Source organism: Motacilla alba, chromosome 1A, assembly GCF_015832195.1.
Source record: "Motacilla alba alba isolate MOTALB_02 chromosome 1A, Motacilla_alba_V1.0_pri, whole genome shotgun sequence".
NCBI lineage: Eukaryota > Metazoa > Chordata > Aves > Passeriformes > Motacillidae > Motacilla > Motacilla alba.
The window spans coordinates 37,474,898-37,498,805 of NC_052031.1; the positions used below are offsets into that span (position 1 = coordinate 37,474,898).

General features: G+C 35.9%; 1 protein-coding gene across 5 annotated transcripts in view; it reads left to right on the forward strand.

Annotated features, from left to right (window-relative positions):
* The window catches only part of NAV3 (neuron navigator 3), a 509,706-nt gene that overhangs the window by 166,243 nt on the left and 319,555 nt on the right, over positions 1-23,908 (forward strand). The window lies entirely within an intron of this gene.

A 23,908-nucleotide genomic window follows, 5' to 3' on the forward strand; every position in this document is an offset into this window, starting at 1 on the left:
TTTTTACAAGTATCAGTGGCTATATGAAGAAGGGAATTTTGAGATTACATAGACACTAATCTGTTTTCAGACACCCTCTTTCTCTCCCTTCCTACTGTAAATGAAGTCCTGACCATTGTTCTTGATTGTTTTTCTTTCACGGTACAATTCCTGTTCAAAGAAACAAAATGCACAAAAAATTATCCATGACACTGACCGTAAATTTGGTCAGAATACTCTCAAGTGACAGTTGATAAATAATTTTTATTTATTACTATGCCATCATTTCTTAGCCAACTGTGCTCTTTAAATGGAAGATTTTCTTTTTAAAATAAAATCTTTAGTGAAGATTTATGAACAAAGTAAGTTCTTAAATTGTCTGCTCACAATTTATGAGCAGGAGAAAATGCAGTATAAAAAAACTTTCCCTGTATAAATAAATGTATGTCTCTGTGTTTAACACTAAGATTGCTATCAGTGACTTTTCTCTTAAAGTAAGTGGTTAGATAATTTATTTTATGCAGGTTGTCAGGATTTGATAGATAACAGCTGTTCAATTATTTCTCAAAAGTGTAATAGAAGGTATCTCCCAGCTGGTCTGTTTGGTTTGGGAGTAAGTTTTGGGAGGTCACTATGAAGAGGGATTTTATAAATCATGTGCGAGTAACTGTGCTTTTGGTGAAACTCTGGTAAATATTTGGACTTGTTCTGTGATTTAATAAAACCATTTATGTGAGAAAAACTTATACTTGTAGAGGAAAAAAACCTTTCAGTTCTGTGCTTTACCACGGGTCATGTGTTGGAGTGAGGGAAGCATGAGTACTATATAAATCAGTAGCTAATTTAAGACCATTGGTTTCAGAGCAGTAAATGGGAATGTTGCCTCTCTGAAAGATCAGAATATAATAGTTCTGCCATTTTTCATAAAAGTACTGAGATAAAGCTATCTTTAGTTTTATGAATAGAATGAAGTATAGTATAGAGCCCTACATTGAAGGATGAGTACATTGAGGTAGAAACAGGGAACTCCACAGCTTAATTTTAGTTTATTTCTTTCTTATCTACAAAATGTTGCTTGTGTTCTACATTAGAATTCAGCTCATGTCATCTGCCTTTCTGAGTGGCTGTGGTTTTATCATTAAATACACAGATGAATAGCGACCAACAACTATAATTTGCCTGAGGAATAATTCCATAATGAAGAGTGTTTTGAGCCAAAATCTTTGGCTATACTGACATCATGGGAATTGCAGTCCAGGCTAGAAAATGCCACTGATCACAAGGTCACATAGTAGAGGTTACTGATCTGAAATGTAGTCCTTAAATCTCCTAAACTTCCCAGCCAGTTTTAGAACTGCAAATTACATTACTTTGGTTAAAAATCCGAATAAAGATATTTCCTGCAAGCATGAAGATAAAAATTTTGGGTGAGAAAAAAAGAACAGCTGCAGCTAAGCTCTACTTAATAAACCCAACAAGTCCTGATTGAATGGAAAATCACCTTTGAGTATAGAGATGTGTATGTACAGAATTCATCTTGATAGTAAAGTTCAGTAAACTGGATATTGTGAAAAGTTGGGAAATGTGTCAATCTCTGACTGCCTGGTTTGTTTGGTTTTGTTTTTTTTGTTTTTTGCCAGACTCTCAAGATAAAAAAAATAAAATTAATTTAATAAATTTATTTAATTATTTTCCCGTACCTCACACTTACCAACATACCTACCTTATGCTATCTAGAAACTTATTATTTTATGAAAATATAAAAATATATAATAGTGCACTGAAATCTCTGGAGAGTGATTTTTTAATAGTTGTTTTACAGTGTTGAATACAGCAGAGTTACTCATTCTGTGGTAGTATCATGCTCTCTTGTTCCTTTTTATATTGTGTATCACTCAAGCATTTTCCTTGTTTCTTCAGGCTCTCCTAAGCGTTATCTACATTTTATGGAATGCTGGTTTCACTGTGGGACAAGAATTCTTAATTCAGTCTTTTGTGACTCTTTTAAGAGTCTGGGAGTCTGTAAAGGTAGAAGAGCAATTCCATGTACACTTTGTCTTTCACACTTGTCAGAGGCAGAGCTGCTTTTTGGTGTGGCAGTGACTATGAAGTCAGGTCAAGACTGAGCACTGTCTCAAATCTAAATGTCTGTCTTTGAATTTGTGCCTCTATTACCATCCCTAAACTCATGGGAATAAGGAAGTTTATCATACTATCATGTAGATTCAGAACTTTAAAGATATGCTATATGTTTTAGTTCTGAGTACTTTGAGGATACGCCCTTTAAAAATTCTTTGAATAACTATACCTGAATTTCCTGCCAGACAGAAGGCAGGTTGCACCACTATGCTTATTTAAACTCCAAGACATATTGGGCACTGGCAGTTTCAGAAAATTACAGTCTGTTCTTTCAGGATATTTAAGATAAAAATGGGAGCTGCTGTACTCAACAGACATGAAAATAGGGTTAGTTTCAAATTATGAGCGGGTAAAAGCACATATCTTCAGACTCCTGGAGGTTAAAGGGGAGTCAGATCAATGGTGGGAGGTAGAGACTTTAAATGTGAACATATATATATATATATATATAAATAATTTTTCTTAGCATATTAAAAATTATAATTTTTCTTAGCATATTAAAAAGTATTGTAGATTCTAAATTATGCATGGAATAAATAGAAAGAAACATAACACAGGTCATAAAGCTATGACTCTAGCAATATTTAATTTTTGAATATCAGTCCAGATATATTCTGCTTGCATCTGTCCTTTTAAGTACAAGAGATGTTAATAGGGCAGTCTGACCTTCTCAGAAGGGAAAGCAAGTGCACGAAGAGTTCTTGACTATATTTTTCTGCAATGTAGAATATCTGTAACAACCCAAATGAGAGAACTCAGTGTTATATGTTTTTATGACTGTTTGGGCTTCATGGCATGAAAGTGATCTTGATTTCAGATTGAAAGCATCATTGAGACAGTGTTTGTTCACCCTATGAATTTCATCTGATGCATCCTACTGCTGAACTCAGAACTGTAGTTTCCCAACGTCACTATAATCTTGTCAACGTTGTTTGCAAATACATAAGTCCTGGGAGCTTTGCTTGGTGATGTAGTCTGACTCACTTTGAGTATGAGATCAGGTACATTGGCTGGTTTTTATTCTACCTTTGTAGAAAATCACAAATCCATTCATTAGCTAAAGTAAAACATTGAAAAGATACCGTATACAAAAGACAACAATACCATTTGCCTGGTGATAATTAGTAGTGTTCATTTTCTCACTTAAGTGATAGGGCACATCACACTGTTGCCATGGCAACCCTGATTCTGTCCCATTAACTGCCTAATGTGAATTTATGAATGCAAGTTTCAATGTGTGGAAAGCTGCTCAAAATAGGGAGTGATTCATCATGTGCAGTGCAGACAGCTGAGTTGCAGACTATGTCAGGGCTGTCTCATTTGGTTTTTAGTATTAAAAGGCTGTGCTGGTGGTGTAGGTACCAGTTAAAGATGAAGCAATTTGATATATAGGGAGATGTAAAATGATGGTTGAATAGCTCTTTTAATTTTTTAAATGTTCTATACTGCATTGCAACACTAAAAAAAACCAAATCTGTTTTTATGTCATGATACTGGTAAAGATAATGACTCTTTCACAATGATATTTTTGAGATTTGAGGTGTACCCATTTCAAGTTAGCTTGTTAATGCTGAATATGCTCTAGGATACAGAGTTGTAATGGATTCATCCCAAGCTTTAATTAGCAGTTTGCACCTAAGAAAACAAACCTGTGACTAAGGACCTGAAAAGATATCTGGGTTCAAATCCTGCCTGCCCCATAGACTTCCCTGATTTTGTGGTGCATGTTTAGATCTGTGCATGCTTTTCTCCTGTGAAATAGGAAAAAAAAATGAAAAAAAAAGATCTCTCTACTTTCTCTCCTCTGGGTCATGGAATCACTAAGGTTGAAAAGGACCTTGAAGTTCATTGAATCCAACTCTTGACTCATGCCAAGTCCACACTGAACTGTGTCCCTAAACCATGTCATAGCTATTTAGGCTCCAATCCTGTGCCTCTTTGCAATTTTCACACTTGTGACAAGTTTTGGTAAGTGCATCAGCATTTATAGGAATAGTCTTATAGCTGAAATAGAAAATATGTCTCTGCTTACAGTCTGCCTACTCAGTCTCAGTGTACTGCGCCATTCACCTGCTTTGTTCAGTCCTGAGGGCTGCTATGGAATAGATGATATCAAATGCAGTAAAATTGTGTTAAAGAAATGATATAATGGGTATGAAGCTGATCATGTAGAGGTGGAATTACGGTAGCTTATGCAATTTTATTTTGCATTTGTGATGCAAAATATATCATTTGTGAAGCATCTTCATGATGTTGCAGTGCTTTATTACATTATTATAAACTGTTTTTAGCAGGTTCTTTGGAGTTACAGAAGTGTTGTATGTCTTTCTCTAAGAAGCATGTTAGTCTATCACTTATTATCATTGGGATAATAAGTGTTTAAGTTTACTTGAGATAAAGAAATGTACTTCCTTTTACAATATAGCTATCTTTTGGAATTAGATTCATACTGTGGGTCTATACACTCAACCTTTTATGAATAGCATAGCAGTGGCGTCAGACTACAGACTTCATATTTTGCTTTTCTTTGTATTATTACATTACACTGAACATTCAGTTCCAGAGAAAGATTTCTGCTTTAGTGTAGTTGATAAATTTGCTTTTCAGGATTGTTCTGTATGGAAGCAAAGGAGTCATTATTTCTGCTGTTGTACCTCTAATACATATGGCCAAACATGACTTACCTCATTCCTCTTGCTGTTTTTTGTGGTACCATTATGGGACCTCTGCTCCTGTGTTCACCTACTCATCTCCTCCAACCATTACTGGCAGCACCATTTAGTGAGGACAGTCCCCACAGCATTACTAGTATTCCAGATAGAAAGGCCAATTTTGCTTACAAATCCTTAAACACAGACATTCAATTACGTAAGAAAGATCTTGTTTTCTTTAATGCACGAACTAGGACTTGCAGCAAGTGCTTTGAAACCTCTTGCTGTCAGGATATGCAGTGAAAACTGTGTCAGTGTTTCAAGGATTAAGAAATTTAAAGGATTAAAAAAGCCTTGTAGTCTTAGGCAGCCATTCAGTTTATCAGTTCAGATTATCAGTTTCCAGAATCACAGAATGCGTCAGGTTGGAAGGGATCCCTTTGGGTCATCAGGTCCAACCTCACTGCTCAAGCAGAGTCATCCTGAAGATAATTAAGAAGAGATACTTATATCTTTGGTAACTTGTTGCACAAACCCCATGATATTACCTGAAGGCAAACATATATGGCATGTTTAAGCTGTAAATGTACATTTACATGTGTAGTCTCACATGTGTACATGATGGCTGATATAGATGATCTATGCTCATAATTTTTAACAAAGAAAAATCAGGGAATTTATTGCAGTTTATTGGCCTCTTAGGAATTTAATTTGTTAAAGTTCAGTCCCAGGTCACAGATGGATATTCTAGAGAATTCAATGGTTAATTATCTTATTATTACTATGGTTAATGGCGTTAAAGGGAAACTCACTATTCATACCAAGAAAATGTCACCCTTTCCTGCTGACTGGGTGGCCTTCTGAGATGTATTGACCTCGTAACTAAAATCTTGACTGCAGGCAGTTCACAATCAGCATCTCAAGGAGTTGTTGAAAGTATATCGAAGTTGAAAAGCTGGGAGGGGAAGGAAGTAAGCTTTGTAAGCAATGTCAGAGAATTTCCTGTATTTCAGTTAATGGAAATTTTGTAGAGCTGGTTGACAAGAATGTCTGCTAAGGATATGCGCTTAACATGGCTTTTATTTATTTTTAATTATTGGAATTGGCATCAGGGAATAAAAGTTTTGATGTTTAAAGACTGGCAAATTAATTGATAAGTTTTAAAGAGTACATTTTCTACTAAATGCTGTAACTATATGTGATGTGAAAGCTCATGAAAGGTATTGCAGTTGACTAACAAATATTTGGAAAATGAAAACTTGACAGGAGGTTTTCTACATGACTTGCATGGTTAAGAATTTGAAGCTTCATGTTTGGGGCCTAGACTTAGTAATATAATTAAAGTATACTTTAGCTTCAGTTGCTTAGTTCAATTTAAAAATATTTTAAAACTTAAAGACACAGTAAAGATTGAAAAAGCACTGTTCATGCAATACAGTAAATTACATTCTCAAAAGTATGTTTAAGGAGTAATCTTGAAGGTTTCTAAATGAGGTAGCCATAATGACACCCCAAACAATGCATATTCTGAGGAACGTTAAATCTGAATTCTAAGGCTTGGTGAACCTGAGGCTGCAAAGAAGGAAAGCAGCAAGTAATTATTAACACTGAAGTTGTGAAAATGTATGAACTCTTCCCAGCAACATGCTGTCACAGCTTTTTCCGGGCTACTTTTCCCAATTCCATCTGGGTTTAGAGCTGCCTACTTAAGGGGAATACCTGATTTAAAAACAAACTGATTTCTGAATCCAGTTGATAATAAAAGTATTTAGAAGTTGTAGGAGGATTGCTTGGGAGATCACGCTATAACACTTAGATGGATCTCAGTGCTTGCAGAGACTGGGAGTATAGAGCAGACTTCTCTCCAAGGAACCTGGGTTGAAGTTACATTTAGGCAAGATGTGTTTGAAAGGCCATACATATTTGGGCCATCTCCATATTCAGTGTATGCTACAGGGTTTTGCAGAGCAACCACAGCTGTTCGATTGGGTTTACATCTTCCAGTGCCCCTTCTGTAAGCCTTTGATGATAATATGATGCTCTAATGGGAGATTGGTGTGGCAACAGAAGTCCTTTATTTTCAGGTTTGAACTGAAACTTGAGAGGAACCTATACTTTAAAAAAACCCAACAATATACTAGGGAGCAGCCACATTACAGATAATTATCTTTACTGGAGATATTGTACAGCAGTTTTAAAATTACAATAAGTAAATAAAAGGCTTTCACAGACAATAGGTTTCCTTTGATAAATCAAGAAAGACCTCTGTCTTTCTGCTTTGTCAGCTTTTGCCAAGTTTATTTGTGTAGTATAGGGTAACACAGACTGAGATCTCCTCAGGGGTTTATTCAGCTACTGACTGTTAATTGAAAAAGTCATTTCAGATAATCCCTATGAGTGAAATTAATCTCTTCGTTGTGATGAAGTCATACATGACCAATTTCATTAAAAAAAACGAATCAGTAATACTTTCCATTTCTTTTTAAATGTCAGGTTTGGATTTTTTTTTTCATTAGCTATTATGACATAATGGTCCTGATAATTTAAGAAAGAATACTACTATTGCTTCTATAAAATAAAAGCAGGATCTAATTGTTATGCCCTTACTTGATTCACAAGTTTCACAAAGACTGTGGCTGCCCTTGTTTATTTTCTATCCCAGCAAAACTGTTCTTGAAACTGATTGACACAGTTCTCAGTCTCTTTTAATCTTATTGTAAATTAATTTTTCCACTAATAAATATTTAGAATTATATCTAGAGAGGTATTTTTAAGAATTCTAGCATAAGACAGAGTAGGGTACTTAGGAGAATCCCTCAAAAACCTGTAAGGAGACTGGTGTCTTGAAGCAGTTGAACGATGTGTAATTATTTAGTAAACTTGAGCATCAATACTTTCTTCTTCTCCTGACATGTTTTAAAACATGTTAATTGCTGTACATTATGCATAGATTTAGTATCCAATGTGGTGCTACATGACTGCTTTTTGTACCTTGCAGGTGAGAGACCAACAAAATTTGCTTTTTCAGGACCATAAATTTTATAAAAAACAGTACCATTCTATTTGCCATATTTTTAATATAAAGTCATGTGTTTACACATACATAGTCATAATAAAATAGCATTGTCAAAATAGCATTATCAAATAATCATGTTAGCAAAGACAGAAGTTGAAGGTTCTGATTCCTCAGAAATTGGTTGCTTAGACTTCTGTGTACCAGGCTGTGCTCTCTGGCAGCTCTCTGAACTTAATGCAGAAACTAGTGAGGAAATTTTCAAACCAAATAGCTGAATTTTAAGAAAAGTACGTACTATTGAAATACAGGTTTTGTAACAAAACTCAGGTAACGTTAATGTGCTATGCTGCCATTCCTGTGGTTATTATGAAGTTCAGTGTAAACCACAAGCTCCTGTCAGCACAATTATCTAATAATAAAGATTTAATGGAGCTGGTTTGGGTAGCTGTACCCTTTGAAATAGAGGCCGAAGGATTGATTCCCAAACAGGTCCTGTGGTGGATGCACAGAAGCATCTGAATATCAGAATTTCCACCTGAGTTCAAGTATTAGTATGTGTCAATATGGTCACAGGATATAGAGCTGATATGGTTTGCAACTGCAAGCATGGTTTGCAGATAAAGTAGTCTAGTCACTGTCCATTTAATTTTTTATGCTCTTGGAGAGAAGAGGCTGAATTAGGCATGGACACTATGGGCTCTCTGAATATATTTTTTCAGTATGTATGTTGCAATAGGAAGCAGTTTTGCTTAAGTAATGCATAAATGCATTATGACCCCTAGCAAGGAAGACATGGAAAAAAGGCAAGAGAAAAGTTCAGTAAATATTATCAAGTAGATTACTGTTGTCAGTGATATACATCTGACTTGCCTAAGGCTTGCCTTCAGTAACTTCAAGGCTTGTAAAAATGACAGACTGAAGTGATTACCCTCTGTGAAAGAATGGATGAAGTGATGGAGATACTCCTGACTTAAAATTGTTTTGGTTATGTGGGGAGTAAGACAGATATCTCACTTCCTTTCCATGCAGAAGGTTGTGGCATTCCCAGTTTGCTAATGCTGGGAAGACAGTATAGGCCCTTAGTCAGTGAACCTAATTAGAGAGCTGCTCTGCTCCCCTATCAACTGCAACGGTAGAGGCAATCTCATTAGCGTGTGACCTGCTGAATGCAGACAATGTCTGTGCCTTTTTGAGCTGGAATGCTTATTTTGCTGATAACATATTCCTCGCAATTATCCTTTTCTCCGTCAGTTTTATGGGTGTCTAGGGCTCTGGAATATTAGCTCTTCTTTAGTCTGTCACTGTTGAAAACATCTGGAAGAAATAGTGTGCCATCCTTTGGCTCATGTGCGGCTGATACAGCTTCATTGTCACCATCTAGTGTGTCTGTGCTGGGGATACAAATGCTGCCATGTTGATAGGTGTAGGCGTGTGCAAAGGTTTTGCAGCATTGAGGATCAAATTCAAATGTTGTGAACTTATTCCTACAGTTTATTTTTGGATACTTGAAGCAGAAGTAGTCTTAGAATCATGCTGCAACTGGGCTTATTGAGTATTTTGACATTTATTTCCAATTTTGACTTCAAAAATAACAGGAGGCATTCACTAAAAGCACCTGATTTCTTAGAAAAACCCCTCACAAGAACAAGAAATAACCTATAAAAATCCCAAACAAAAACAATGCAGAAAAATCACTAGAAGAAAGTAATAGGTTTTATATACCTTTTAACATTTTTCTAGTACTAACAGAGCTGTAATTTTTAAAAATTACACAATGTTGTTGACACAGCAAGAATATATACTTACAAAATGGAAAAAAAAAGATACAAATTCCTCTTCTACTAATAGCTAGTCTAAGCTCCTTTCTGTGTGAAAATCACACTGATATAATTCTTTTGTTTCTATTTTTTATTTAGTTGGTTCTTTACTTAAGTGACAGAAAGTGGTATTTACAGAGCTAATTCAATTAAAAATAGTGGATTAAATTCTTAGTGGATTAAATAAATACAAAAATTTGAGTATTTCAGAGGGAAAAGATAAAATGTTATTAGTGTCATAAGAAATATATAAACCAAAAGCAATTTTCTATTAATTATTCATGCAATTATAATAGCCATATGTATTTTCACTACAAGTAGCAAAAATCACAGTTTCTTCTTCTGAAGTCTGTTTTCCTAGTTTTCAATAGCTCATTTCTCTAAGGTAATGCAGAACCAGTTTTGATAATGAAGTGTTCCAGAGATTCCTCCCTTATAGGATACAGACTGCAGCAGTGCTAAATTTTACTCTGGTTTTTCTCATGTGGTAGAGATTTATTAGTAGCTCAAAACAGGCACTAAAGAGTAAAATTAAAAAAGAGAGGTTCCAGAATTATACTTTTACCTGCTATGTTAATTTGTTTTTAAACAAATGCTTTTGAGACAAATACCTCTCATATCTCCAAGAAAAACTGAGATTTTAATTTAAAATCTTGTTAATTTGACAGTATTGCTATTGGCTGCCAGTCATGAAAGAATTACTACTACTAGCAGTTCTGATCTCCTTTATTATATCTGATTCTTTTATAAAATCAATTTTTATAAATGAATAAGGTGTCATCAATGGATTTTTATTGCATATAGGAGAACTGTTCACTTAAACCTTATTATTTTTTCTTTTACTTAGGTAGAAACATAGGTGGCCTAAGCATAGCTGCATAAAAATTAGGTTTCTAGTCTGCATTTGCTGTCTAGCATCTCTTAATAGCAAACACAGAAAATGGGAACCTTCAGAAGGTGAGTCATTCTCACTCCTCCTTTCCAATATCTGTAAGAAAAACTCAAGTATAGATGCTAAAGATGGTTGAAATTTGTTAAAGTGGTGCTGGCATTAGTGCTGGGCTCTTCATATTGATATTTTTTACATTTTCCACCTAGCTTGAATTAACATGGAGTAGAAGTAACACAGCTTGCTTTATCTTTCCAGAACAGACTGTTTGCCATGATGATTTCAGGGCAGTCAAACAGAGTAACTCCTGTGTTCTGTTTTCAAACTTTCTTGTGATGCTGAGCTATCTTTTGAATTTTGCCTGCTCTGTCTTGGCTTGTTTAGTGGACCTGATGATATATGCTGTGATGGTTTACAGACCACACTTTTCCTCTCTTTCCACATTGTGAACACCATAAACAAGCAAACAGACAAACAAAAAAGATGCTGCAGGTTATTAAAATAATTTTTAATGGACTCGAATGGAGCGAGAACATAGTGCCTGAATTCTTTACTAAAGTTTGGATGGAAAAACAATGCCAGGTCCAGGCAGATTTACTTCAAAGTGCCTGTTTATGAAAAGTAATCTTTCTGCTTCGCATCTGTATCTCAAAGTGGACTTTAAAGGTGATTTTATTCTTCTTTACCCATTGTGTAAGCATGTTGACAAGATAATGACATATTTTTAAGAAAATAAATGATGGTTGTATTTAAATACGGGACCAAGCTTACTTTTAAGAAAATGGGCTTTATCTTTCTCCCCCCCTCATCCTCCCTCACCCCATTCTTTGTTCAAAACTGTACTCAGCCTAATAATTATCTTGAGTTTTCTAATGGGCGTGGCTTCTGAAAAATTGATTAGTGAGACCAAAATCCTTCTGAGAAAATATGCCTCTTGCTTTATCGGAGGGACAAGTCAACTCCCTGAAAAGGCACCTTACCTCAAGCAATTGGTGGGAGGCTGCCGAGTACAGTGTGGTGTTGCTTCTGTCTCCCTTCTGGCATGCAGAGGGCAATCCCAGAAGGTAACACTGCCACCTTGGGCTCCAGCTCTGTAAAAGCACTAGGAGCAGGGAAGAATTTTCTGACGCTGGAGAGCTGCTTGTTGTCTTAGGGTAGGGAAACAAAAACCCTGATGTTCCTTCTAAAGCACAGTCTCCCTTCTCCCAGACAGTTCAGCAATGAGTCATTTCAATGAGATTTTCTTGCTCTAACTGTAATTGGTTTCTTCAGGATGCTTTGTGGTGCCTTTAAGAATTTGCTCCTCAGTGGATACTTTCAAAGGAGTTCTAAAAGCTGTTTCATTTCCAGTAGCTCTGTAATTTAAGAAGTTTTATTTTCCTGTATCTTCTATAATTTCATGTTTTACTGACTAAAAAACGTTTTTTGCCTTTCTTCTCCTTAAACACATTCTTAGCTTATTTGCCTTCAGTTTGTATTAATTGATGTTTCAGCAAATGCAATGTAAATAGGCAGAAATTTGTATGGTTCTCCTTTCTAAAAGGTTTCTCCACAAGAAAAAAAAAACAGGATTTTTTTGTAGCGAATTCTTCCATATTTACTTTGGGTGATGTATTTCTATGCCAATCCCACAGAGTATGAAGGAAAAAAAAAAAGCAAACTAACACATCAAGAATTTTTTTTTGTATTAGACCCTGAATTATGTCTCATCAAACTACTTCAGTAGCTAAGTGTGCATCTAATACCTCCCTAATTATTAAGAAGATATGGGAGAAAGTAAGGATTAGCATGTCCTTCTTACCCTGCCAAACAGCCCTGACATGTATGACTAGAATATAGAGGGGTGTACCACTTCCACTCCATGTTGAAGACATTTAAAAATCAAATCAAATACACCAGCATAATTCCTCTAAATTTTGCACACATATTTTTTCACCACTTGTTACTTGCACTGTTCTGGTTGTTATTTGTAGCTATGAATGATCAAGGACAAAATAAATGAGCTGTCTGCAGGGCAAAGTAATTATAGGAGGGGTGTGCACCTGATGCAGCTGGGGAAAAGAAATAAAATTTTAAAGGTCAGATATCTAATTAAAGATACCAATTGCCTCTAAAAACTGGGGAAAACACACCTTTCCTCTGCATAGTAAAGCATTCTCTCCAATTACTCTGGGTAAGACAACATAAATTATTTCCTTTCATAAAATAAGTATGTTTTTCATACACTGTATGTAAATGATCCTTGGAAATTGCCTCATCTTATTTAAAGGAATATAGGCATGGATTCTGTATTTACCTACGTCATACTCATATATATGTGTTATATAGCAATAAAAAATACAATATGAGTAGTATAAAAATATTCTGCACAAATCTTACATAATCTGTTCCATGGCTTTATAATTCCTAATTATTATGCCTAATTATGCAATTATAAAGAAAGTGAGCTACACCCTTGTAGCTGGAGTGGTGTGATACAATATTTATTTGAAACAAGAGATCTTAGATACATTTTAAAGAAAGAATAAGTACTAACAATGGAATATGAAAAAGGTAAGCGTTCTGTATTTTGAGACTTGTATATTTCAGGCAACTGCGAGAAAAATTCTGAATTAGTAATGAGGAGTTTTGACCGATGGCTTGTGAAGCACTCTCAAGGGAGTTAATAAACCATTAATGTGATGTTCATTTTTCTTATGCTGGTCATCTTTTCACTTGAGTGCCCAAGACAGTCTGTCCCTATGTCACTTCAATAAACAGCATGTTTTATTCATTCTCTTAAAGAATAAGGGCATTATGGTTACTCTCATATGCAACAAGAGTGGTAGTGATATTTAAAATTAAAAAGTTTTTTTACAGTGATGGAGATGTTCAGTCTCATTTGTGTTATTAGGTAAATACTACAAGACATCCAGCCTATAGCTTGAGATGAGTTATGTTCATGGGTAGAATAGTAAGTTGGCTTCTTGGCCATGGTAGAATGGCAAGGTAACTGTTTATGGGAGATCTTTGCAGAATTCTAATTTTTTCTGCCTGTCTTAGAGGAGATTGATCTATGGTTGTAGTTACTATTTTTTTTTACCAAATGAAAGAATTACTTTCCTGCCCAGGCATCTGGGCAGTATAATCTAGCTCCTGCATGTTACCTCAAATATAATCTTGTGCCCACTGCTTAACAAAATTATTAGCTATATTGCAAATACAAGAACTAGTCTTCTCTCTTTGAAAAGCTGCATAAACAGCATGGATTTGCTTTAAAGATAAAGGAAAAGAGTACTCCCCGAAGCTGTTTGCAGCAAGGAAATCTGCTCTGTAGTTGCTATTATGCTCCAGGAGCTTCTGCACGCCTTGCTGTGGCCTCAGGGATGCTTACATCTAGTGCCAGCAAGGCATTTGATTGTGTGCTTAACATTTAGTTCAGCAAGACCTGTACACATACTTAACTTCAGCACTTGCTCACCGCTGTTGCTCAACTGAGCTTACTGGAAGGGAAGACAGATTGTCCTGATAAAGTAGATATACATGGATGCCTGCATCTATACCAACATCCAAGAGGCCTTTTTTCAGCTCGGAAGCCCTCAGATAAAACCGCAGGGATTCCTTTCCATGATCACATAGCAGAGGAAAGAAAACAGCTCTTGCCTCTCTCTAGAAACCTCTCTTGTCATTCCACATCCTGCATGTTTGTCAGGACAAGTGAGGGTGCTGCGGAATTGCCTTTCTTCCTCTACTTGTTTCCACCATAGAGTGACTAGCATTGAGATATTATTTTTTCCATATTGTCTCATGCCCTTGATGCTGCCAGTAGTGACCCACTGTACAAATTATATTATTTCTGTTATTCTTTCAGAAAATGTCAAGTCTCAACACTGTACAGTCTCAACATCATAACTTCACAGATGCTCACTCAGTGCCTGTCCATTTCCGTAGCTAACGTTTGTAGGATAGAGCTTACTGCTTAAATTATTAACAAAAAACTCAAATTAACAGCAGCCAACCTGCATTGACTTAGTCTAATGCAGCTCCAGCTCAGCTGCCACATTTTCCTTTGGGATTCACCTGAACTGCTGCTACAGTCAGCTCCCTGCCGAGCATGGAAAACCATAGCCACAGAGATTTCTGACAAGGTACAGGCTTCAAAAGAAGATGAAGTGTAAGGGATGCCACACAGTTAATAATTGGGATGGAAGCATATGGTCATTTTTTTTTATGATAGACAGAGGCTTCTAGCTGATTCCTTTAAGAGTTTCTGCTGTTCATGTGCAAAGATCCGTGAAAGAGAATCAGCATTTAGCTGACAGAAATTTTTATGTGATGCAACACTATATACTGTAATTCATTGCTGTTAACTTATTTTCTTTTATTTATTTATCATTCGTGTAAGTGGAACATTTGAATGCCTCATATTTTCTAAATAGAGAGTTTATGCATCAGAATTCAAACATAAATTATAGTTTGCATTTTGTTGGCCAATTATTCCGAAACTATGCCCAGTCTAACAGCTTTCCTACTGGATCATCCTGTATTAGTACACACAGATCTTAGAAGCAAGCTGTCCTTTTTGTTTTGCAGTGCTGCAAAGAGTAGGTTTGAGTCCTGGACAGGCTGGCACCAGAAGTTGGAAGGAATTCAGAGAAAGCCATCAATGATGATTAAAGATTTAGATCTCATGAAGACTTACTAAAAACTAATTATATAGAATTCATCCACATGATGAAATAGCAATATGCCAGTGCAGAATTATCCTCACAGGAGAAAGGTGAGAATCACTAATGAAGAAGATCAATTTCTAGTCCTCAACACCCCCACCTCCCCTCCCAAAAAAACCAAAAAACCAACGCCAAACCCTGTGGAATACACCACTGCTTTCCATGGCGACAGAAACAGCTCGCTAGAAAGCAGTACAATTTGCAGGAGGCAGTGTCCTTGTCTATATTACTTTGTAAAATCAACTTAATGTTACTTAATTTATCGTTGTATTCTCATGCCCATTGCTGTTTCACACTTCTTTCCTCTCACAGATTCTAGGAGTGAAGTTCATGGTAGATTAGCCACTCAGTGTGTACTGTGATTGCCTGCTGCATAATTCACAAATGTTGAACGACTAGACAGTCAGTGTAGTGGAGTTTTAAGCAATCAGTTGGAAGTTGGAAGCTGGAGTCCCTCAAACCTTGCAACCCTTGATCAAAAAAAAAAAAGAAAAAGCTTTGTGCAGCTATTAAACACCTCCAGGATAACAGGATTTGACTCTGATTAGGTGCCCGAGCCCTCAGAAGTATCGAGTGTTTGTGTTGGGTTTTTGGAATGGATTAGTGCAAGTACATAGGATCTTGAAAATCATACTGTAACCACAAGCTCAGTAAGTAACAGAACATTGTTTGATTTTGACAGAGCCTACAGAGTATAGATGGAGGATCCTATAGATTCCCCAGTGATAACTTGTGCTCTCAGCCTAGGCTCTTCCAACCTGCAAATGAAGTCTGTGATGGAGGGTATACCCCTGCAACCCCAATCAGCATATAAGTAGTTTTTTCTCTACTCAACTGAGTCTTAAAAAATTAAAAATTAAGGATTTTACTTTTTTTTTCAAATTTTCAGATGTTTTTTTGTTTTGCTTTCATTGTGCATGGGTTGCATATCTCTGAACTGTGGAAAAAACTTGCACATTTCTGCCTTTGTTAAAGCTCATTTTCATGCATATCCATTTCCTAAGGGATACCTCTTTTTAATAACTATATTATAGTGCTGATCACAAGCCCTAGTGAAGATCAAGGATGTGCTTTGCTTGTTTGTCTTTTTTTAAGAATACGGTCTGAAGGAAGGTAGCAAGTTAATGATGGCTGATGAAAATGTATAATTAGCCCAGGTATTTTTGCTTGTGTGAGATTTGGCAAAAATAATAAGTCTCAGTTTTGGAAAAGTAATGGGCTGTCTGCAATCCACTTAACAACAACTGCCATTGAAAATGAAGACAGCACATCCTTGTTCTTGATTTAAAAATTTCCCCTCTGCTTGTATTATATTCAGCTATCCTCCTCCAATTGTCATATTAGAAATGCATACCTTTATCTCTTCTTTTTAAGCTTGTAAAATATGAAGCACATTCAATAAGTAGCTGGTAATCAAACAGCATGGGGAAGTGAAAAATCTAAATACTGAACCTCATGATAGAACAAAAAAGATATTCAAAAAGGAAAAAATGCAATGAGGAAAGAGCACAGTAATAAGCTTTCAGCTGTTTTACAGACATTCTCAGAAGCATTTTAGCATTAGTCTAACATGTACACATACCAGATTTCCTCTTGAGCACTGCATAGATGCCCATGAAAGCAGGCATGACTGAAAAACAAAAGCCAATGAAGAGCTACAAAGGGAGCATGGAACAATCCTGTTTTTGCTGGTTAAGTGAGTTAAAGCATGAAAGAGGAAGCTGAAACTATAATAAGGTGAAAGACATGCATGAAATAGCAAAGAATATTTCAGAATGCTAACAGTGATGAGTGGGCTAAATGAATAGTTCAAGCAACAAAAGAAACAACCTTAAAAAATCTGCCCGTTTAATATGGTTTCCTGTAATTATTTAATCTGACCAAGATAATCCACTCAATGAATGCTCACCAAATTGCAGTTAATGTCAAATGCCATTTAAATAAAATCTTGAGTCTTTGAATTTATTATTTCTTGTCTTTCTTAATAGTTACTTATGCCACCAGTAGTGCTCAGAGTCCATTAATTTTTACAGAAATTTTATACTGCTTCAAAACAAGGTTTATTCTTTAGCACTGGAAACTGTTTTGGCAATATGTAGTTGTACAAAACCAGCATCCAGTGATTCAAAGTAACATTCTTCAAGAAATATGAAACAAAAATCATAAATCATATGTAAAACTTTATTTCTTTTTGCCTTCTTCTAATTTTTCAAACATGAAGAAGCACCCTCCATTTCACTAAGCCAAACAATCCAGCTGCACTGAATAAACACCTGATATTAAAACCTTAATTTCTAATTCACTTTGTGAGAGAGGGAGAGGCTAAAAAATAAGCCTGGTTTCTGAATCTTTAGATCTACAGATCAGTGCTTAGCTGTCAATGTGAGCTGCATCTTAAACAGACAGGAAGGACTTGATTTATCTATAGTGTCTGCTTTGTATGATAAAAGAGATCATTTGACCTAGCTAGAATGCGTTCCTGAGACACAGAAGATGAGTGTTGTTTTAATGGCCTTCAAAATTAAAAATGAAATGCAAGTGATGTGAAAAGTACTGTAGTCTTTGCTTGTAAGTAAGCTCTCAGTATTGTTACTGTAGCTGACTTGACTTAAAAAAGAAGGGAATACTGGAAAGCTGAGGTCACAAAAACAGCAAGGAAATTTACAAGTCTTACATCTGATAATGGAGATCATAACTACAGCATTAGAAGATTTAGTTGGCAGTGCAGGCAATTGAAATGGCTGGTTTTATACCTAAACCACTAAACACCAGGATGGCCAAGCTTAAGTTTTGTGCCATGTCCTCTGGAAAAGTCACTGTATGGAATTTATGATAAAATTGTTCAGCTTTATATGTGACACATTTTAAAAACTTGGAGATTTGCATAAATTTTCCTCTGACCCCCTCTATGGCAAATAATCTCTCTTGTGTGGAAAATGGGCACAGGGAGTCTCCTCTGACTTTTCCTCTGCAGTGTGCTTATGCACATATCCTCTTCTAGAGAGATGCCTTCTCACCTTCTTTCAAGGACTGTCAGCAGATTCTTTAAAGATAGATGTGTGGAGGTGTTTTGCCCCTGGGCCACTTCCAGTCCTCAGACCATTAAATACACCATCCTTGGGTCAGTCTTTCTCTTCTTGGCTCCAATTTATTTATCAAGGTACAGTCCCTCAACACAAGGATCCCAACACAAATGGTTTCATTTGTTCAAGTTGGAATGGGTGTGACATGTGAGGTGTCCTAATACTTTACATTTGTATTTCTTAGCCCATGTTTTACTTTATCTAGTTGAGAATTGTTTTTATTTCACTACAATACATGGTGTGACACTGTAATGTCATCTGCCTAGGTCTTTAAAGAACTTCACTGATGGAATATGCTTGACTGACATGGAAAAAATACTTACATCCATTAGATCTGTTCAACTTATGGTTAATTTTAAATGCTTGCTCTCTTGAAAGAATTTGCTTTTTTAAATGTGTACACACTGTATATTACTTTCACAGCTGCTCCCTTTTTTACCTCTGCTGTATATGGTGACTTTGTAATCATATTTTATTGGCCTTTATTTTCCCTTCCTGCTCATTCTGTCCCCTTGTATTTAAGAAGAAAACAATTTCAGCAAATCAGAGCAGAGCTGCAGGCACCATATTTGAATCCTTAAAATGTGACAGAACTTCTGGGAGCTGGCTTATTATTAACTCATTTCTCCATTTATTAATATGTATTAGAATTCCTAATTTGGCAGAATTTTCTTTTTCCTTTCTTCTTCTTATGTCCTGTTCTAATCCCTGCCATAGTTTACCATCAGGATGGGTCCTTTTCCTCTTGAGGCAGTGACTAGTGGTCAGTGGTCACTATGTTCCCTTTCTCCCACTGCAAAAACATGGGCAATCTCTCACTATTGCCTAGTGCCGCATGTGAGAACCTGTGTGCTAGATTTATCAATACTGTGATGAAGCCTTGTTTCAGGCCATGAACAGTGCTGAATGTTGTACTAGTAGAAAACATTGAAAAATAGTCATCTTAAACATTTTTTGTTGTTGTAATGAAATAGTGGAGAGTCCTTTTCAACTGTGGCTTTTTGATTATAGATGTGGCCATGGAGAAACTGTCCCTCCAAGAAATGGATAATTGGCTATGATTCTCTCCACTTCCAAGCCCATTATTATAACATAAAAAATCTCACTCAGGCAGTGCTGCTGTAATGTCTTTCCTTTTATGAAGAGTGCACTGATTAATCCATAAATGTATAACTTAATTTTTGGGATATCAGCTGTATGTGTCCCCTTAGTTTTACTTCTTTTCTCATTGGGTGACAATTTATACTTTAAGAGACATGTTTATTGAATTAAACTGATTTACAACGTGATGTAGCATTCAAATACAAACCTCTGGGCAGAGAGGTGCCCTGTTTTGTTTTGCAAGAGTCTCTATTTTTGTGTCCTGCAGTGAGAGCTCAGCCAGGCTCCTCTGTCTGCAGTTCTTAACACATAATTTATGTTTACCTGGCATAAAATATTTTTGACATCTTACCTTGTCAATGTCAACCAATATGAATGCAAAGAATGAGGAGAAAAAAAGGAAGAGATGTCGTTTCCAACACTGCAGACGTCTCAAGGGTAGATGCTTGTATGACCTTTCCATGTATTCCAAAGGTACTCATTCTAGAGCACAAGTAGGTGGCCAGGTACTCAAATCATGACAAAGCAGAGATGAAAAAAAGAAACTTTGTAGGCTACGACTTTTTTTCTTTCTTAATTAAGCCTGGTGAGTTTAGTGACTCTCATTATCCTAACAGTTCAGTAGGGACTGAAGGAGATTACTCAGCATTTTGTAAGAATGCATTTTTAATGTACACATACAGTCAGCTAAAGTCAGGTTTTGTTATCTGCAACTTTCAGTATTATCTGGAGAACAGTGCTTGGATAAGTGCAGAAGCACACAAGGTCTGGAAAATGGTAAATAAATAACAAAAGAAAGTTAAATGATACTGAAAATGATAGTTTTAATGAACAGGCATTTGTTGAATAAGTATCACTTGGCCTACCCACTGATTTTCTTGTCTATGACTAAATAAATGCCGAGGTTCTGTGAGTTATTTTTAATTCTCAAAAATACATAGTCATGTCCTGAATCAAAGTTGATACCTATGTGCACATATACATTAACTTAGACAATGTGGTGATAACATCTTTTGGTACAGTGATCCCAGAATTTGCATTCCAAATCAGAGTCAAATTAAGATTTGCAGCAGACTCCAGAGAGAAGATAGAAATTGAATCTGAAATGAAAGCATTGCAGGTGGCTTTGGAAGACCCATGATCAAAAGAAAGTGGTGGTAAGGCTCAAGAGAAGCAGAGCTGAGAGCAGGAGTGGCATTCTACCCATGGATACTGTCCAGCGCTGCTAAGCGGCAGGAGGGCTCAGGGAACCATGGCACCAAAAAGCAGATAAATCTAATGGGCTCCCCCAAGCTGCTTCTTCCATACAATCAATACAGACTGACCCTGAGCAAGAAAGACTGAACATAAATCACCAGGCTTTTCTCCCAGCCTCCAATTTAGCTGGCAAATCACTGTCCCACGCTTGTTACAGCTTTTGCAATTCTTGTTTTGTGTGTCTGGATTCTCGCTGCATGATCTTGTTGAATAACTCTCTACCCCTGTGGAGGGCATCAGAAGTGAAAATATGGATTAAAATTTGCAAGGCTAATTAAGGATTTTAGCCTATTGTGCTCAGTGATGTTTTTTCTTTTGTTTTTTTCTTTTTTTTTTTCATGGAATATGTGAGTAGATATCTTCAAGGTACATCCTTCAGGAACAAGCTATGAGCTAACAAAAAATGGCTTTTACCTTTTCTTTTATGTATGTTATTCCTGTTTGCTGGTTTTTGGTTTTTTTTTTTTTTCTGGCCTATTATTATTCTTCATGTTCATTCCTTTTTTTTTTTTTTTGAATACAGTAAGATACAAAGTGATACAAATTTTCACTCTAAAATGTGTGGCAGCACTAGAAACATGTAATTTACTGTGACCAGTTGCTATCCAGTAGAATTGGCTGATTGATTTGGGGGAGCTTATTGCTTAATTTATAGGTGCAAATGCTATACTTGACCTGAAGATTATAAATGTAAGTGTCAGACACATTGCTAATGAGACAGAACACCCCACAGGAAGACTTTAATGATAGACTTTGATAACAGGCTCTTGCAAATGAATTCTTAGACTCTGGAGATGTTAACTCATCAGTGTATGAACCTTTGTGTTTACTGCTGAGTATTATCTGGAATTATGAAATAATGTTATTGTAGGGCAGGAATTCTGCATATTGAAGGTATTGCATGGGTGGATTCAATATCTTACATATTTGAAGCAGAACATTGCAAGGCCACAAATGAGTTCAGCACGTCAAGAGTAACCTCAGATGTACAAAGAGGAATACAATGCTCAGGATAAGAAATTTACTAGCGCATAATTTCCTTTCTTCTTATTCTCCTTTCAGGGGCCTTAACCAGGTAGGTATGAATAGCTCAGAAGCTATGCTGATATTTTTTTTTGTCTTTCAGAGCCATCTCCATAAAATAACAATTAAAAATAACAATTAATAAATATGCCTATAATATGCAATACTTTGTTACATAATAGGATTTTTAAAAATCTGAACAATTGACAGAATATTAAATTTACATATGCTGTGTAATGGTCTCTATAATGTATGTTTCCTCTCACAGAAGTTTGAGAAGCTTAATTTCTACTAAGGATATCTTTGTATTTAAATGAAAGATAATATATTCTTACATATATTTCTGTATGCAGCTGGATTTTATTCTGTAAGCAACATTTAATTATGAAAACACGTTCACCAGCTTACTGGTGTCTCAATTTTCTCTCGCTGTCTTGGTTTGTTTTCCTCCTCCTCATCCTTCCTCCCCCAGATTGTAAAAATAAATAAAGGATGAGCTTCTGGTATTTTCTGTAGAAAGTCAAGCTTCACTGACACTGAGTAATTTCTTCTACAGCTCACATGCACTTTGAATTTAAAATTTAATCTGTTCAAATCAGCTTGCATTACCAGGGAATTGTGCTTAGCATGTTCCATGAATGATTCAGTAGATCTTAATAGCTACCTTAGTAATTTCTTCTGAATCATTGGAAGAGATCACATTAGTAAACATCACTAGTAAGTGCTAAGTACATTTTTCATAAAATTGTATTTCTCGAGTTCTGTTGATTCCAATATCTGTTGTGTAGCTTTCTCATATAGATTGCATGTTGTACCTTAGATTTATTGTGCTCGTAAGGAACAGTATTTGATTTTTAAATTTTTTTTTGAGCTCTCTGCAACTAAAACGAATAGTGCACCAGCTCAACCACCATGACATTGTGCTTGCTAGCTCCCACAGAGTGCCACACTCCATGGACCAACTCAAAAAGTGATATAAGTGCACCTCTGTCTTCCATGTGGAGCCTTTCTTACATTGTACTTACCACATACACTGCTTCTGATTTCTGGGGAGAGTGCTGTTAGCCATTGGAGGAATAAAAATAACATGTGAAAGTAATATGTATTAAGGGATGTTTCACAAACTTTATGTCCCAATGACTTTGAAGTAGCTCCTAATTCAGCAATAAGAAAGTGGAGTGATTTTTCTTAATTACGGTTCCCTTGAATATCTAAATTATGACTGAAGAATGCTGTTGTTCCTTGAACAGTGGTAATACTTGTTTAGATTCAGTCCCATTAATAAAAAAAACCTAAAAAGAAAAAATATTTTCACATTCAAAAGCTTCATTAAACTGCATACTCACAGTTGTCATGTATTAATGATACTTAATGTCTTCACTTTTATTCTGAATTTGTAGAGAACCTAATACAAGAAACTTTTAAGAGTTGTTTTTATTTAAGAAAAATGTATGCCACTATGAAGGAATCTGTGTGTTTTATTGTCATCTATTATTTGGATGTTTTCAATTAACTGTTTCAAGTGTGATTTTAACATTATTATTGACTAAATACATGAGTCATAAAACTACAAGAACACAGAATGGATAATCATAAATTTAAAGCCTAGGAGTGTCAGTAAAACTACTTACGTATCTTTTGACCACTTTTTAATTAGAGTAATTGCAATAAAAATTGACTTAAAAACCCAAGCACATTTCTCTTTGAAGTGTGAGATGGGAGGACAAAGATCCCAAACCTGAGGACAGAGCTTGATTATGGAGTTGCTGTGCACACAGAATTACCTGAGGTCAATAATGAGCCGGATCAGAAGAGTGAGAGAGAGCACATTGAATCTCTCTACTGTTCTACAGAGCATCAATATATATAGCTATTTTTGCAGTCTCATAAATATCCATCATTCATAAAAGTCCTGTTTTGAATTTTATAGTTCTTGTGATTTCATAGCATCCCGGAATGCAATTCAAAGTATGCAGAAATAGGTGGATGAAGGATTCTGACACATGAACACCTCCGGCATACATCAGCCTGTACAAAGAGAAAGAGGGAAGAAATTCTGGCAAGCAGTTCTCCTAAACTACAAAACAACAATCAGGACATGCATGTATGTTGTGCAGTGGGATTCCTTACTTCTCACTCTGGAAAGTTGTTCTGTGGATAGAGACTTCACAGTTTTGTGGTTTCCTGTTACACAACTCTCAATTAACTTAGGCTTGTACAAAAGTGGTTTTGTCCTTGTGATAG